The 15,948-nt window shown below is 42.7% G+C and overlaps 1 protein-coding gene across 1 annotated transcript in view; it reads right to left on the bottom strand.

Annotated features, from left to right (window-relative positions):
• The window catches only part of gjc1 (gap junction protein gamma 1), a 28,661-nt gene extending 14,039 nt beyond the window's left edge, over positions 1-14,622 (bottom strand). The window contains exon 1 of the mRNA XM_060040588.1: positions 13,917-14,622. The gene's annotated coding sequence lies outside the window, so the exon portion shown is untranslated. The remainder of the gene's footprint in view (positions 1-13,916) is intronic.
• Positions 14,623-15,948: the final 1,326 nt, after the last annotated feature.

Raw genomic sequence — 15,948 nt, 5'->3', positions numbered from 1 at the left:
CACACACACACAGACACACCCCCACACCCACCCCCACACCCCCACATGCACCCAGCGTCCAGCTGGTTATGAATGTTCTCTTTCTATGTACAGCTGTGGTTCAACGTGTGCAGTATCCATGGAGATGGATTAATAGAGTATGAACAATGTACACCAACCTCCTATTTGGACCAACATACATCCATTATTTTTTGGGGGCATTTGTCCCAGAAACACAACATGTTTGTGTAAGAGATGCATTGCTGTATCGCTGTTTAAATTGCCTGACATGTTCATCTGTTTTAGAGGTCCATTTAAAGTGCCAGTGAACCCAACATTGCATTTTTGGAAAATACGACTCATGCACGCGAACATGCACACCCTGATACCCCCTCCCCCTTCCTCGCGGGTGAACAATATTAAACCTATGAAAGGGACAGAGACTGAGGGGGGTAGGGCAGAATATGTTCTCCAAGCCAAAAGTTTCTTGGTTCAAACCCACGGTTCCCTGTCTAGTGAGGGGCAAGATGCCTCACCTCTACCTGCTCCTGAATGACATGTATCTAGACAACTATATAATATGCCGTGCTTGGGATATGAGCGTGGGATGAATGAATAAATAGCCAACTGATGCTCTGCTACCCTTGGCAAGCTGTTCTCTGGGAGGACATACAACAGATCAGTTCAGACTAAACAACGGTAACTTTATTTATTCATACACGACAAACACTCGTAACAATGGGCACTTCCTCTGTTTACGTTGATGACAAGGAATGGTGAACCTCACCAGAATATTAAGACTGCTGATATTTAAAGTTTGTCTTTTTATGTTTACACTCTTATTCTTATGAATACAAACAAACATGCCTGTTTCATAAATTAAAAACAGGAACGACTATAAATCAAGCTTTCCCAGAGCTGAGATTTGGTTTGCATTTGTGGAGGTTCACAATAGACAGATGCAGTTGATAAATGCCCCCCCCCCCCCCCCCCCCCCCCCACACACACACACACATAGAGGCAAACAGGATAAGATTTACACTCCATGATTCATTCACACCCTATGGATCGAAAAATAAATGAAAGCAAATGAAAGCACCCACCCACACACACACACCCACAATGGCACACACACACTTACACAGCCACACAGAATATATCGGCTTTTATTGATTAAATTGACTTACAAGCCCTCTGGATTAATTTGGTAGGAGCTATGGGGAAGTAGAGGAGCTGAAGAGAACAGTGATCTATGACTAGCTTGGAGCAACGACCACCGCGTGACAATATGTTGTCCCCCCCCCCCCCCCCCCCTCGCCGAGGGAGGAAGAGGAAGATGTGGCTGGGGTGAACACCACAACGATAGGTTGACATGGCAACATAGAAGATCGAGACAAACCGAAGGACAGAGATGAAATATAAGGAGATAAATAAGAGAGTGCGAGAAGAGAAACGACAGACAAAGATGAGCGAGGATAAGAGGATTAGAAGGCGTCTTGGGCCGAGGACCGTTCCTATTGTCAAGGTTATCTTCTGGGCCGGGGCAGACCGGCTGCACGCCACATCGGTTCAACTCTTTTGGTTTTACTCAGCTTTCAACGTTTTCGCTTTATCCTCATTATAGAAAATAGTAACAGCTCATCAAATCTCCAATTTCTTGATCTCTCGGGCATTTCAAATAGTCCCCAAAAAAAAAAGACGATCTAATTAAAACCACAAGGCTATGGATCATGAATCATGTTCAACTCTGCAGGGTAAAATACGGTTCAGCTACACTAATGCGGCAGAGATTAACAGAGAGTCTATCACAGATCCTCGCTTTTAGCACCTGCCACTTTGCACAGAACCAGTAAACAAGGCTGAAACCTCTTCAGCCAGTGCAAAACAAATTGGATACATCAGGAAGGAAACATAGTCAATTCAACTAGCTACACGCATGACTTCCGACAGGAATTAATTAGCCTAATTTAATGAGTCCAGTCACTCCCTCTGGCCGCAGGCAGTCAGACCTGACATCTTTTGACTGCAAACAGTTGGCGTGGAGCTCGCAGAGGTCCGTGCAGCCAGTCTTCCCGTGGCGGGCGCCATGGTCGTGCAGATGGGATTTGGCAGGGGGATGGAGCACACGCTCCACTGCTGTCCAGAGATAGGAGGCTGATGTTTAGCCTTGGTGGCACACACACATACAAACACACACACACACATACACACACACACACGGAAGTCCCCAACATCCCTGTGGATGATCAGGAGGGGGCTTTGTGTGTGGGAGGCAGGCGCAAAAGGTAGCTTCGCCCTGGTGCTTCATGGTCACACGCTCCTAAATCGTGCACACGTATGTTCACACGTACACACGCAAACCATGTGTATACAGTGTGTGTGTATACGTTGTAGTACACAATATAAGTGTGTATGAACACACAAATATCATCCCTCTAGCTAGAATGGTCAGAATGAGTAACAATCCCAATCCAACAAGGTGTATGACGAAGGACCCGCTATGTTCAGTCTTTCTCGCTCAAAATGTCCCATTTCTTTTAGCATCTTCTGACCCTGACCCTGTTTATTTTAAATAAATAAAAGTACCCCAATGGGGGAATAAGTCATATTGATATCTTGACCATGACTAATCAATAGGTGTCAAGGGGGAACAAAGATCTGTGGACACCATAATGCCCTAAAGAGCTACTTGGAATTTATGACCAACACCTCGTGGTCTGACATCCACCCGACCATCCATCCATCCATCCATCCATCCATCCATCCATCCATCCATCCATCCATCCACCCATCCACCCATCCAGCCATCCAGCCATCCACCCATCCACCCATCCATCCATCCATCCACCCATCCACCCATCCACCCATCCACCCATCCAGCCATCCAGCCATCCACCCATCCACCCATCCATCCATCCATCCACCCATCCACCCATCCACCCATCCACCCATCCACCCATCCACCCATCCACCCATCCAGCCATCCAGCCATCCACCCATCCATCACACCAAGAAGGCCCTCACTCTCATTTCCATGTCAATCACCAGTGCTAAGATGACGGTGAGGCCGACCAAGGCCTCTCACAAAGGGCCTTCTGAAAGGGCCAAGGTTGATTAAACCATAAACACCAGGAGAGAGAGAGAGAGAGATGAGACACGCGCACATGACGGACTGAATATATTAGAGCACCACGCACAAGAAACTGCCTGGATATGACGTATCAAGTCATAAGCAGCAAAGAATAAATTGTTCAGGGGGGAAAGGGGGTGGAGGCGGCGGGGGGGGGGGGGGGGGGGTTGTTGACGGTGCCAGTCTTCATCCCTTAAGGCAGTGCTTAATCTATGCATGGGTTTACTGTTCATGTTTCCCTTGCACTGCGATAAAAGCGATATGTTTTTGGGTCTATGATTTTAAATGCTGTCGATGGGACTTTTACAAAGCACTTGCTGTCAGAAGGCGGTCCCTAAAGAACATAACCCAGAGGAACCAGAGACCGGTCTGGTTTTCTTACTCCTTTGAACATTCTGCTTCCTGTAATACTCACACAAGCTACATGAATGACACAAATATCGCACAGCTTCTTGCTAGCTTGCTGTAACAAAGGCGCCAAGTTCAAACTGATTTGGAGGCAGTTAATGGATAGCCGTAATTACAAACAATGTGTTATGAATCCTTTAATTTTTTGGTTTTAATTACATATATAACTTTTTGGGGCCATGGTTTTTTATAATAATTAGTGCTTACCAGAATTTAATTTCACATTTCAATGTTAAATTGAGGTTGCATGTTTAAAAAAAATAAGAAAAGTATTTTAAAATATTAATTTGTAATAAGGGTCAGTTCTTAAAGGGGTAGTTCGGAATTTTGGACATAGGGCCTGATTCCCAAGTGAGCATTGGTATTCTATATCACTGGAGACAGTTTTCAACACATTTCATTCAGTCCTTCTAGTTGCAGAGTTCGCTCGTGCTAGGCTAGCGCACTTCAACGGGCAATGCTAGCCTGCTATTAAAAACAGTCTTACTCACTCCACAGTACACCCGAGGTAAATCAATTATAACGCCAGACTATAGATTTAAATGTCTGTGTTGATAGAATAATGTTAGAAATAAAACTAACCTTGCATCGCATGAATCATCGAGGGACTACTTTCTCAGCAGAAGCGGAATTTTACTATGCGCTGGTTAGGTTTGTAACCGAATCATGACAGAAGAACGTAAACAGAGAAGTGTGGGACCGAAGCGCAATTGAACGACTAGGCAACATGATGGTTCAGTGTGCTTTTAGAAATTGTAGAAATAAACGGTACAGATGGGCACCACAAAGTTTCCACCAATTTCCAGTGCGAGATCCAGAAAGGACTCAACTGTGGCTTGTTGCTGCTGGCTTGGACATCAAAACACCGGCTCGTACATGTACGGTTCGTTGGATACAACAAATTCCTCATAATCGTCTTCAAAAGCAGATGCATCGCTAACTCCTCCAAACGTGGGCATATCTTGTTAATTGAATACGCTTATAGAATTCCTTCGTTCACTGTACTCTGCGTTTGTAGCAATGACAGCGGCAGGTAACCTAGGTATCAGTCCGCCGCTGCCGTAGCCTACGTACAGGAATATAAACACTGCTGCTGAGACCCCGCAATTCCCTCAAAATGCAATGCAATGCAAGGTTGGTTTTATTTCTAACATTATTCTATAAACAGACATTTAGATTTATAGTCTGTCGTTATAATTGATTTACCTCGGGTGTACTGTGGAGTGGGTAAGACTGTTTTTAATAGCAGGCTAGCATTGCCCGTTGACGTGCGCTAGCCTAGCACGAGCGAACTCTGCAACTAGAAGGACTGTATGAAATGTGTTGAAAACTGTCTCCAGTGATGTAGAATACCAATGCTCACTTGGGAATCAGGCCCTATGTCCAAAATTCCGAACTACCCCTTTAACCGGCAATTCATTATTGGTGCTGTAAATCTTTTCTAGTTAATTGTGTTAATGTGTTAATAAGCTAGATGTATTGAAATCAAATGGCAACACAGAACAACGTGGAGAGAAGGTCAATGATCACTGATCACACTTGAGATCTGATTAAGAACAGTTCAGCCAAATACAGCAGACAGCAAGTGTTGCAGTTAATCCAATTACTCCCAAATAAATGGAAGGCAGAAAATGGGGGACTTTTCTAATGCATTACTTTTAGGGTTACTTTGGTGCTTCTCACTTAATTCTCCTTTGCGTTACCAACTGAAATACATGAATACATACCGTCATAAACACGTGTGAATTAAACACCGTACTTGTGAGTTTACCCCTACATAACATCCCAGGTCTGCACACAATGCTACATGGACACCAAGAGACAAAAGAAAAAAAGGGCAGCTTCTCCTCCAAGGCTGCATGAGGCGACTTGTTGTTTCAAATTAGTTTTTTGACACACTGCGGACCCAAATAGCCATGGAGTCACAGGAGTGTGTAATGATGGCTCAGTTAGTCAATTCAATTCTATTTCTTTATTTCATTGGGGTTGTCCATTGGGCTGTTCGTTTCTCTCACACACACACACACACACACACACACACACACACACACACACACACACACACACACACACACACACACACACACACACACACACACACACACACACACACACACACACACACACACACACACACACCTTTGGCTTTGTGCGACAGCTTTGCTGACAGTGTGCTCATGGCGGGACAGACCCAGAGACACCACTGGACACACACAGGTAGACCAGCTGACATTCAGACAGCCTGGCAGGGTGAGGGTTAGCAGTCCCAACAGAGGCGGAGGAGTGAGGCTATGGGGGTCGGACTGCTCCTGTACCGTCATGCCAACTCTGGGACAGGAGCGCTGAGGAGAGCCAGACTCCAACACACACGCAACCACATACATGCACAGGCACACACACACACACTGCTGTAGCCTAGCCTACGGGGGCCCGCACATTCCGGCACTAGCCATTATCACGGCCCCTACAAACACACTCCTCATCTCTGCTCTATGAAGACCATCAGCTCAGATATCATTGGCTTACCCCGGCTCCTAATGACATTATTCAGCATAATGCCAGGAAGCAAGTCCACAAGAGTTCCCAAAACCATTGATACACATGATAGCAGTAGTACAACGACATAACCAGAGCTATTCTGAGTATGGGGCCCAAAGCATTTCTGTCAAATAAATCAAATTTTTAGCCTTGGTTCTGTTGTTGTTGTTGTGGAAGTCTTAGGAGTCTCGGTGCACTTTACACAAGAAGGCTATCGGGCGGGCTTCACTCGTAGCACGAGAGCATCTGTGCTCGCCCACCCCCGGCTCTCTCTCTCTCTCTCTCTCTCTTGTCCAATCGCATGGAAGGCCTCGTGGCAATGGGGGCCACTCATGTATGAACGTCACTCGGTTTAAAGATGGAGGACAGGGAGTCAGAGACAGTAGAAGGAGAGAATTGTCTAGGGTTAACCTGGGTGGTGTTATATTACAGTTAAGAAATTCTGCAGAAGGTATGTTTCTGGTTTTATTTTTCTGTCATATATATTTCATCCAAAGCCACTTTAAGTGAACTGAGATCCAATCTGCTCATTGAGGAGCAGGTACTGGTTGGGCCTCTGGTTGGAGGATGCCTACAGCTCAGGAAAAGGAATCAGGGTTGAACCCAGTATCTTTTGACTGAGAATCAAACCACCACTGCACTGCCTGGTCCCAATATACCGGTTAATAATTGTGGAATGATGCATTCAATATTATCTGTAGGTAGAGTTTTCTTAGACAGAAGTGTGAGGGTCTAGGCTGGGAGTAATACCTGAACTAGTGTTCAGTCACCTCCATTTCCTCTCATTTTAGATTAAACCCCATCATTTCTGTATGTTTTACTGTATTGTCTTTTACAAGATAAGTTGTTCTTGTTCAGGCCCTTGGGCTTTGGTCAGATGTGATATCAGGTATGTGGTTGCCATGAGAGACTGCGTCAACACTGAACTAAACCTTTAGCATTAGTCTGTGTGAACATTTGTATATTTGCAGTTAATCCAATTACTCCCGAAATAAATGGAAGGCAGAAAATGGGATAAGGATTGTTAAGAGATGTACAGGAGAAGAGGTGTATTTAATTAGGTAAACCATGCTACAATAAAAAAAAGGGGACTTTTCTAATGCATTACTTTTAGGGTTACTTTGGTGCTTCTCACTTCATCCTCCTTTGCGTTACCAACTGAAATACATGAATACATACCGTCATAAATACGTGTGAATTAAACACCGTACTTGTGAGTTTACCCCTACATAACATCCCAGGTCTGCACACACTGCTACATGGACACCAAGAGACAAAAGAAAAAAAGGGCAGCTTCTCCTCCAAGGCTGCATGAGGCGACTTGTTGTTTCAAATTTGTTTCTACGTAACTCGAGCTCAAATTTGTTTCTATGTAACTTGTTTATATGTAACTCGAGCTAAAAATAACAATTTGCATAGATGCTTCTTTTTTTCCATTGTTTTTTTCTCTATTGCCAAAGTGATGCCTTCAAACTTAAAGAATGTGGTGTTCTACACATTTGTTAAATGTTAAAAATATATGGTTTAAAATTATAGGAAGTGGTGGTGTACACATTTATTTACCAGTTAACGGGGTGGTAGGAAGAAGAGCCTGTCTCAGCGATTAGACGTTTACAAGGGTTCTTTGCAAAAGCAAACCTAGCACGAGCATTGAGAATCTACTTTCCCGAGAATTGACATTGACATTGAGCAGATGGTTTTATTAAATAGTGAAACCTTTATTTCACATTTTCATGCAACATTAAGTTTAATATTTAGATAAAAAATATGCATCTATTATTGAAATTATCGTCAATATATATATATTATGCATCAATTTGGCTATTGTTAGTAGTTTGTAAGTATACAAATTATTACCAAAATATATTGGAAAGCATGCTTTAGAAACATGGAGGGAAAATACAGCAAATGGAAAGTATTGCATTCAATTCAATTACTAGGGTTAGGGTTAGAAAAAATAAAGGAAGGGGGCAGAAAATTGTTAGAAGCGTATGCTACAATTAAAATAAATTGGAACTTTCCAATGTGTTCCTCATTTGAAGTTAATCATTTGAATTAAACACAATCTGAAGCACACTACGATCTATTCTTTAATAACAAAATATAATAACACACATCACAAGCTCAACTTTTAGCACTTGTTTCATAAAGACTCGGTCCAGCTATGGAGCTGTGGCCTTTTGAAATGCGACAGGAACGAACCGTGGTCTGCAACCGCTGACACAGCACTGATGACATTACGTTATGCACATTTTCTGGTTGTTATGACGTCTAACGTGGTCTGAAAACAAATCGTATAAAACAGCCCTGCTTATCTAACAGAAGATCCCCACAAGCCGGACCCAACAGACGTCACCTTCATACAGACATACATTCTTAGCATCATAACCATCCCTGCAAACAATATTGAATGCACACACTTTTGTGTTTTGCTGTGTGTATGCGTGTATATTTGCATGTGTGTGTATAAGCGTGTAAGTGCACATGTGGGTGTGTTTGTATGTATGTGCACGTGTGCGTGACTGTGTTTGTGTGCCAATGTGTATGTGCATGTATGTGCATGCGTGTGTATTTTTTCTCATGTGGATGTGAGGATATGCCAGTGTGTATTTGCCTCTGTGTGTGTGTGTGTGTGTGTGTGTGTGTGTGTGTGTGTGTGTGTGTGTGTGTGTGTGTGTGTGTGTGCGTGCGTGTGCGTGCGTGTCTTCAGCAGTGACAGGTTGTCCGTCACATCCCCTTAACCTGGCAGTTGTACAGCTTCTCCTGTGACAGGCAGCGGTGGGCACTGACACACACAAACCCACACACACATAAACATACAGATACAAAACTAAGCCAAGCTCGCACTGCCTCAGCCAATCAGGCGTGAGTGCTGTTGGAGCGCTCAGCGTCTGCCTTGCGCCCTGTGCAGTGCTGTGGCACAGATCACCTTATGGAGTCCGATACACTCTCTGGAGCCACTCTGTGTGAGAGTGAGTGAGTGTGGACAGGAATGCCAATGGTTGTGTGTGTATGTGTGTTTGCATTGGTCATCTTGAAAACACCAATACACCTAACAAGAGGAGTTTGGGGAAGTCTGACACAGACTGGAAGGGACAAAAGGCAAAACACTGCAAATGTGACACCCCTGTTATTGCACCCCTGCAATAACCTGAGTTTGCAGAACCCAACATGGGATAACAGCAACTAAAAACAGCAAAAAGACAACAAAAAAGCCCAAACCAGAATAAACGACAGCAAGAAAGTGAAGACAGCTTCCAATAATGGAGATCAGCCTTATGCGTGCTTGCAAAGTGCGTTTATTTTTTGTGTGAGTGAATGCATGCATGTGGATATGTGTGAGTGCCCCCTTCCTGTCACATTATGCCTATCATTCAGTGACCTAAGGGAGTAGAGACCCTGTCCGCATGCATTACGGCCTGCAACAACAAATGCTTGCCTGTATGCAAATATGCAGCCAAGGAGCGTTTCAGAAGCCAGCAGTGTGTGTAGCACTGCGAGTCAGTAAATCTGTTGCATGCATACATATAAATATGTGTGTGTGTGTGTGTGTGCCTTTGTGTGTGTGTTTGTGCGTGCGTGTTTCTCAGAGACGCAATATTTAGCTAGAATCCGCTCTTTTCATTCAGGATCGCTGATATGCTGGCTGAATTTCACATTCAATCTTATGCACATGCAGGTTTCTTTCCTTCCACTTTTCTATGAAAACACACACATACAGAGATAGACACATGTGAATACCAGCCCTATATTTTTCACGCGTCTCAACTTTGTGATTTCAATTACTATACGGATGACACAATTTTGTGCAGTTTTGGCCCCACTCCTGCATGGGCCACTACAAGCCTGCAGACTGCCTTTAATGAATTTCAGCGGTCTCTTGTAAGCCATAAGCTTGTCTTGAACCCAGATAATATGTGGATGTTGTTTTCTAGGTCGCCTAGCCTTGACCCCGCTCAAAACATACATACACTCCAAAGTGAGCAAATTCAAATGGTTAACGCTTATAATTATCTCGGCATCTGCCTTGACTCTAAACTCACATTTTAGGCACATGTGGAACACCTAACCATATCCTTAAGGAGAAACAAGTTATTTTCTTTCAATCTTGATCCGGAAGATTTAGTTTAATCATTCATTTTGGCTGTTTTTGATTACGGTGATGTGGTATACATGCATGCTTCATCTTCAACCGTAAAACGCTTGATGCGGCTTATCACAGCGCTGTGCATTTTATCACCTGTGCTGGTTATCTTACCCATCGCTGCGTTTTACAGAAAAAAGTGGGCTGGCCCTCTCTCGCAATCAGAAGAGAACCACGCTGTCTTTTATTTATTTACAAGGCCTTATGTGGACAGATCCCAATGTACCAATCTTCAATGCTTAATTTCACAAATCAATCAGATCAAACTCGCTCTCACTCACACATTCGACTTATCATTCCACGCACCAATAGCAACTCAGGAAAGATTGCTTTTTACATTTATGCTCCTGACAGATGGAATAAACTTCAGGATTAACTATAACTGGAGAGATTGGTCTCAATTGAGAAGTTCAAGGGGATGATTGCAATCGCATTTGAAGAGGATTGCTCGCGTTTTTTATGTTTTTTTTTACTTATCCCATTGTATTGCTGTTTTGTTCTGGTTGTTTGACCGACTGTTCATATCTGTTGTGCATTTGGATTTCAGTTTTTATTTTATATGTTGTAATCAGGGCATCATTGAAAAAGAGCTCTCAATGGCCTTTCCCTGAATAATTAAAGGTCTAATAATAATAATATGAAGCTTCGACAAAACCAATATTTTATCTAAATATAATGATGTCACACCCTTCTTGGCCAGGTCCCTCTTAAAAGGGAGGGCTTTCATCTAAAAAGACTAACATGGTTAAATAATAAAGGTGAAAATGGCAAAACCACAAAACCGGGATTTGCTCCTTTTTCAGGCATTTCTCATGAGGGACGTTATTTGGAAGCAGTCTGCAAGGGTCCCTCTGAGTCACGGGGAGGACATAATCCTCCTTTGCTCCTGGCCTGGGGTCTCCTCCCCATCAACTCGAGTCTTTCTTACTAAGATACAAATATACTGACTCGTGCCAACACATACCACACAATACAACTAGGTGAGGCTGCTTCTCAAGGTTTAATCAAACACATTTCCAGTTTGAGTTGTGCATCAATTGCGATTCTGCAGACTCTTAGGGAAATGTATATTTCCCTTCTCTTGGAAAGAGCCAAACATTATAAAGGTTCAAAATGTAAAGTTGAAGTTACTGCGTTGTTGCGTTACTGCCCAAGATTCCATCTTTGTCATAACAAAGATATCATACACCTTAAACAATACAGGTAACTCAACCCAATAATGAAATTGTTATGCAAGCTACTAGTCTAATATAGTGTGGTTTAATTAAACAGTAAAAGAGTACGGACAGAACACCCTAGTACAGGATGTCGCAAGGACAGTGAACCCAGAAGAGTTGGCAGGAAGAAAGACATTTTGTCCCTATGTTTAATACATTGTTAGGATTAAGGCTGCTGTAAGCAAGCACAGCCTTCATCAATATACATAATTAATACATTGTGTTTGTTTCATAAACCCGAGTGGAAAATCTGACTAAAGTTTCATTCCCTTTACCATTCCATATATATTATATAGGTTATATTCCTAATGTTTCTCTTGGTCATATCATATACAGCCCAACTATGTTGACGTTATGTAACTTCCAATCAGACTCTTATCCACAAAAGTATCTTTCTGATGTCCATTTGTCAGAGAGCTTTCATATGCTAAAATCTTAAAAAAAATTAGATTCTGTAAAACTCTGCCTTATCCACCAACTTTGAGTCCACAGCCAAAACCCTGGATGTTTAGTTCGTCATGTATACATGGACAATTGCAGTTGTCCAATTGAGGAGCATAGTCAAACTATGGCTGTAATCGGATTAAGTGGTAAATGAAAACATACTGACTGTCCCAAGAAATTCATCTATCACAAAACACAAATCCGCCACAGAAATCTATAGAGAAAAAGGCTTCTTAGAAGACTGCATTCTATAGACATCAATGTGGTTCTCCAAAAAGCATGCATTCCAATTTGTGTTTCTACTTTTATCTGCCGCTATTGGACATATGTATGGGGGGTTGTTGGAGTCTGATGATAACCAGTTCTAGGAATGCCGGGCCCTTTGAATAGAATGTTTTATGAAGCAATACTTTGCTGCCACACAGAATCTGCTGATCATCAATCTCAAAGTGCTGCCAAGGAGCAGGTGAAGGGAAATGAACTGTGTGTGTGTGTGTGTGTGTGTGTGTGTGTGTGTGTGTGTGTGTGTGTGTGTGTGTGTGTGTGTGTGTGTGTGTGTGTGTGTGTGTGTGTGTGTGTGTGTGTGTGTGTGTGTGTGCGTGTGTGTAGGTGTGTGTGTGTGTAGGTGTGTGTGTGTGTAGGTGTGTGTGTGTGTGTGTGTGTGTGTGTGTGTGTGTGTGTGTGTGTGTGTGTGTGTGTGTGTGTGTGTGTTTTAAAGGGGTAGTGGGCAGCTGAAATCTCATTTGAGATTAATTTCATTGAATGCGGCAGGAAATAAGCAGAAGATCAATCATATTCACCAAGCATAAATAACGTTGATTTAGCTTATTCCTAAAAAAAAATGCTAAATTCGGCATATAGAAGCTGTACATCAAAAACAATACATGGAGCTACAATGTACTTGCAGTTTAATCCTCCGTTACTTTACCTACAAAAAATCAAGGTGGCTGGGGCGGTGTTTCATTGATTTTGAGAACCCTCATTCCTGTACTAACATGGACCGTGGATGACAGAGACGGAAAAACAGCACAACGGTCTCTGGTTTGAATGAAGAATGGGAGTCCAGGATATTTCCAAGGATAACCACTAGGCATGTTAAACATTTCCTAAATACGATGCATCATGCATGCATTGACCTTAAGATATCAATGCAAGGTGCATTGAAGTGAAGATGGAAGTCGTTGAATAAAAAAAAACGAAATAAGAAATCTCAATGATGCCCCTAAACCACCGTCGGTTGATACCACCAGGGTTCAGGTTTATTGGCTATATGAGAAACCTCATATAGCCAATCAATCAATAAAGCTATAGTGTAAATAGATTTAGAGCCTATATTTGAAATATTTATCATTCTAATGACATTCGATTAGGTATATAATTCCAAGATTATGCAATATGACACCACGTTTCAACATAGCCTAATTTATTTGAACATAATGTATTAATCAAAACCTAAATTATTGGCATTGCACCAGTTGATCATCGCGTATGTTAAATTATGTCCAATAAATATACAGAAATGATTAAATAAAACTGTTTTCGGGCTATCAATTAATGAAACAATGCCACAATCAGACTGTTGTATGTGCAGCTGTTTTAGGTTTACCATAATCTAACACCCAGCCGTCATCACAGCCATGAGAACAAAAGACAATGCTGAAATTCTGTGACTTAATTTAAAAGCATTTCAAAAATCAATGTCAATTACTTACACTGTTCAATTACTTGAACAATGAATGAAGGCTATTGAGATATCGGCATTCAGGCGAACACATGGGCCACTAATTAACCATATTTCCAATTAGTCACGATAGGCAAACCGATATTCACTTGTAAAGATGCGAGATGCAAGCATTGGACGTTTTGACGGGGCATGGTTTAGAGAAAAACATACTCGAATGCCTATAATGTATGAAATAAAAAATAGCGAATAAAATGAATTGATTATTGCAGTGAGGTGTGTAGGCTAAATGCTGTATGATACTGAGGCAGGCGTTTACTATCCAATCGTGAGCAACAGATATAGACAAATCCATGTTGGTAATACAAATCTTACCGCTATGCGAGCCTGTGAAGACGATTAACGATATGGGGTGTTCCTGGTGAATATTGTGGTTGTGGACTTATTGGGGTCCAAACTTGAATTCCGTTGCTTTCTGCTCCACTCGGTGAAATCGAAGGTGTGTCACTGCATGTATCTCATCGCATTACCACGGTTGTTGAGCCTTTAAATCCAACATCGACATCTTGCTATTCTCTCATTAAAAAAAAAAGGATGCCGATTCAACTATGTTGTCTGCTGCGTAAAATCGGTGCCAAAATCCCTATGCGTCCATTCCAGCAGAGCGACGCAACACAATGGGATTGTCATTTTGGAAAGAACTGTCATACGTCACAAATGAATTATCTTCTCATATAAGTTCGTGTATATGTCGTTATCCGGACTTGTTTGTTTCTAAAAATTATTAAAATAAGTTCACTTGTCGTCGATAATGTCCCTTTGGTTTAGCATCTTCGGAGCAGCCTTGCGTTTTCGAGTTACATTTTAGTTGATTCTTTGATTCCGCTGGTAGGCTATACAGCTGTGTCTACGTACATCCTATGTATCAACACTTGCGAACAATTCGTCGTCGTCTGACGAACTGACCGATCGAAGCAGCTCATGGTAAGCGAATCCCTATGACAACAGAAACCTCTGACTGAAAGCAGCGCAAATGTTCGCGCGTACGCGTATTTTCCTGTTTGTGCGCGTGCCCGACAGGTGACCGATTCTGGATTCTGGCGGTTAGGCTACAACTCGTAGTAAGCGACCACGCGGTCGAAACATTTCACAGAACGCAGCCAGCCCCCTGCTCATATTTAATCTATCATTAACTATACGCAGATGATTAAAAACATACATATTCTGGATTTATTGAATATATTTATCTATCGAATCCCACTGAAATCTCTTTTCTTACCTTAGTTTGATGGCTCTTTGGGGATGGTTCGTTTTTGCTGCTTTGACGGCATAAATGTGGTTCTCTGTACGGGTTTGGATGTTACCGTTAAATAATTATGTCTCAATGGCATGGCCACTGATAAAAACCGGGGCTCGAGATGACTAGTCTCTGGGCACTCTGCCTTTGAGAATGCAGCTGTCACATCAGGATGCATCTGACATGAGCAGTCAGGTCTGCTGCATCTCTGGGTAGCAAGGACGCCCAAATATGAGGGGGAACATGGATCACACTTGGTTTCACTTACTGTGCACCCGGGGAGAAGCTATGATCCCCATGCAACTTTGATGAGCTCAAGCTGTTGGATGGAAAGCCAAGTGACACAGTTAGGCAGCCCATAACCAAGTGATTTCAAAATGCCTCAAACCTTTTCCAAGGAAACAATTAGGCTTACTATGTTTCAGGGAGCCCTATAGATTAGGGGATAACCTTCCATAGTATAACGAGAATACTGATGGAAAGTAGAGGTGTCGCTCACAAGGACCAGCTCTGTCCATCCTCCAAATTACCCATTAGGCATAGGCTTACTGTCTTAGACCTTTTTCCAACACTATAGAAATTGCTATATGTGCACAACGCTGAGCTGCCTGCTGGCTTTTGTATTGTCTGACCTTTGTAATCCATGATTAGACTTGTTCAGTGCTGTGGGTCTTTCAGGTGCCCTAGAGTGCTGGAGTCCTTTTAATGAGGTTACGCGTTTATTTATGTTGTTTCTTGTTTGCCAACCTTGCCAGCTCAGCCAGCCCTCAAATAAAGTTAATTCACTGACCTGCCGGGCAGTGAATGAGTCTGAAGGGTAGGCGACTATGAATGAAGGACAGAGCGATTGTCCCTCCCAATGTGAGGCGGATAGTGACTTGATGAAATCTGATGATTTGTCCAGATGTTCCCTTCTCATGGTTGTCCCCATGGATTATCATAGGCCATCCATGCAATCCAATTATTCCATTGAAACCCATGTAAAAGACGGAAGCGGGTCTAACCGGTTTCCACCGGATTCCAGGGGTCAGATTCAGCTTCAGCCTGCATGGAGGGTGCCCCCAGCATGGCCGACCAGGACCAGAGTGTCGCTCCTCTCTATATTTAGCA

This window comes from Gadus macrocephalus, chromosome 2 (assembly GCF_031168955.1).
Source record: "Gadus macrocephalus chromosome 2, ASM3116895v1".
Taxonomy (NCBI): Eukaryota; Metazoa; Chordata; class Actinopteri; order Gadiformes; family Gadidae; genus Gadus; species Gadus macrocephalus.
The sequence above is the reverse complement of the archived record's forward strand: the minus strand, read 5'-3'. Positions and strand labels throughout refer to the sequence as shown.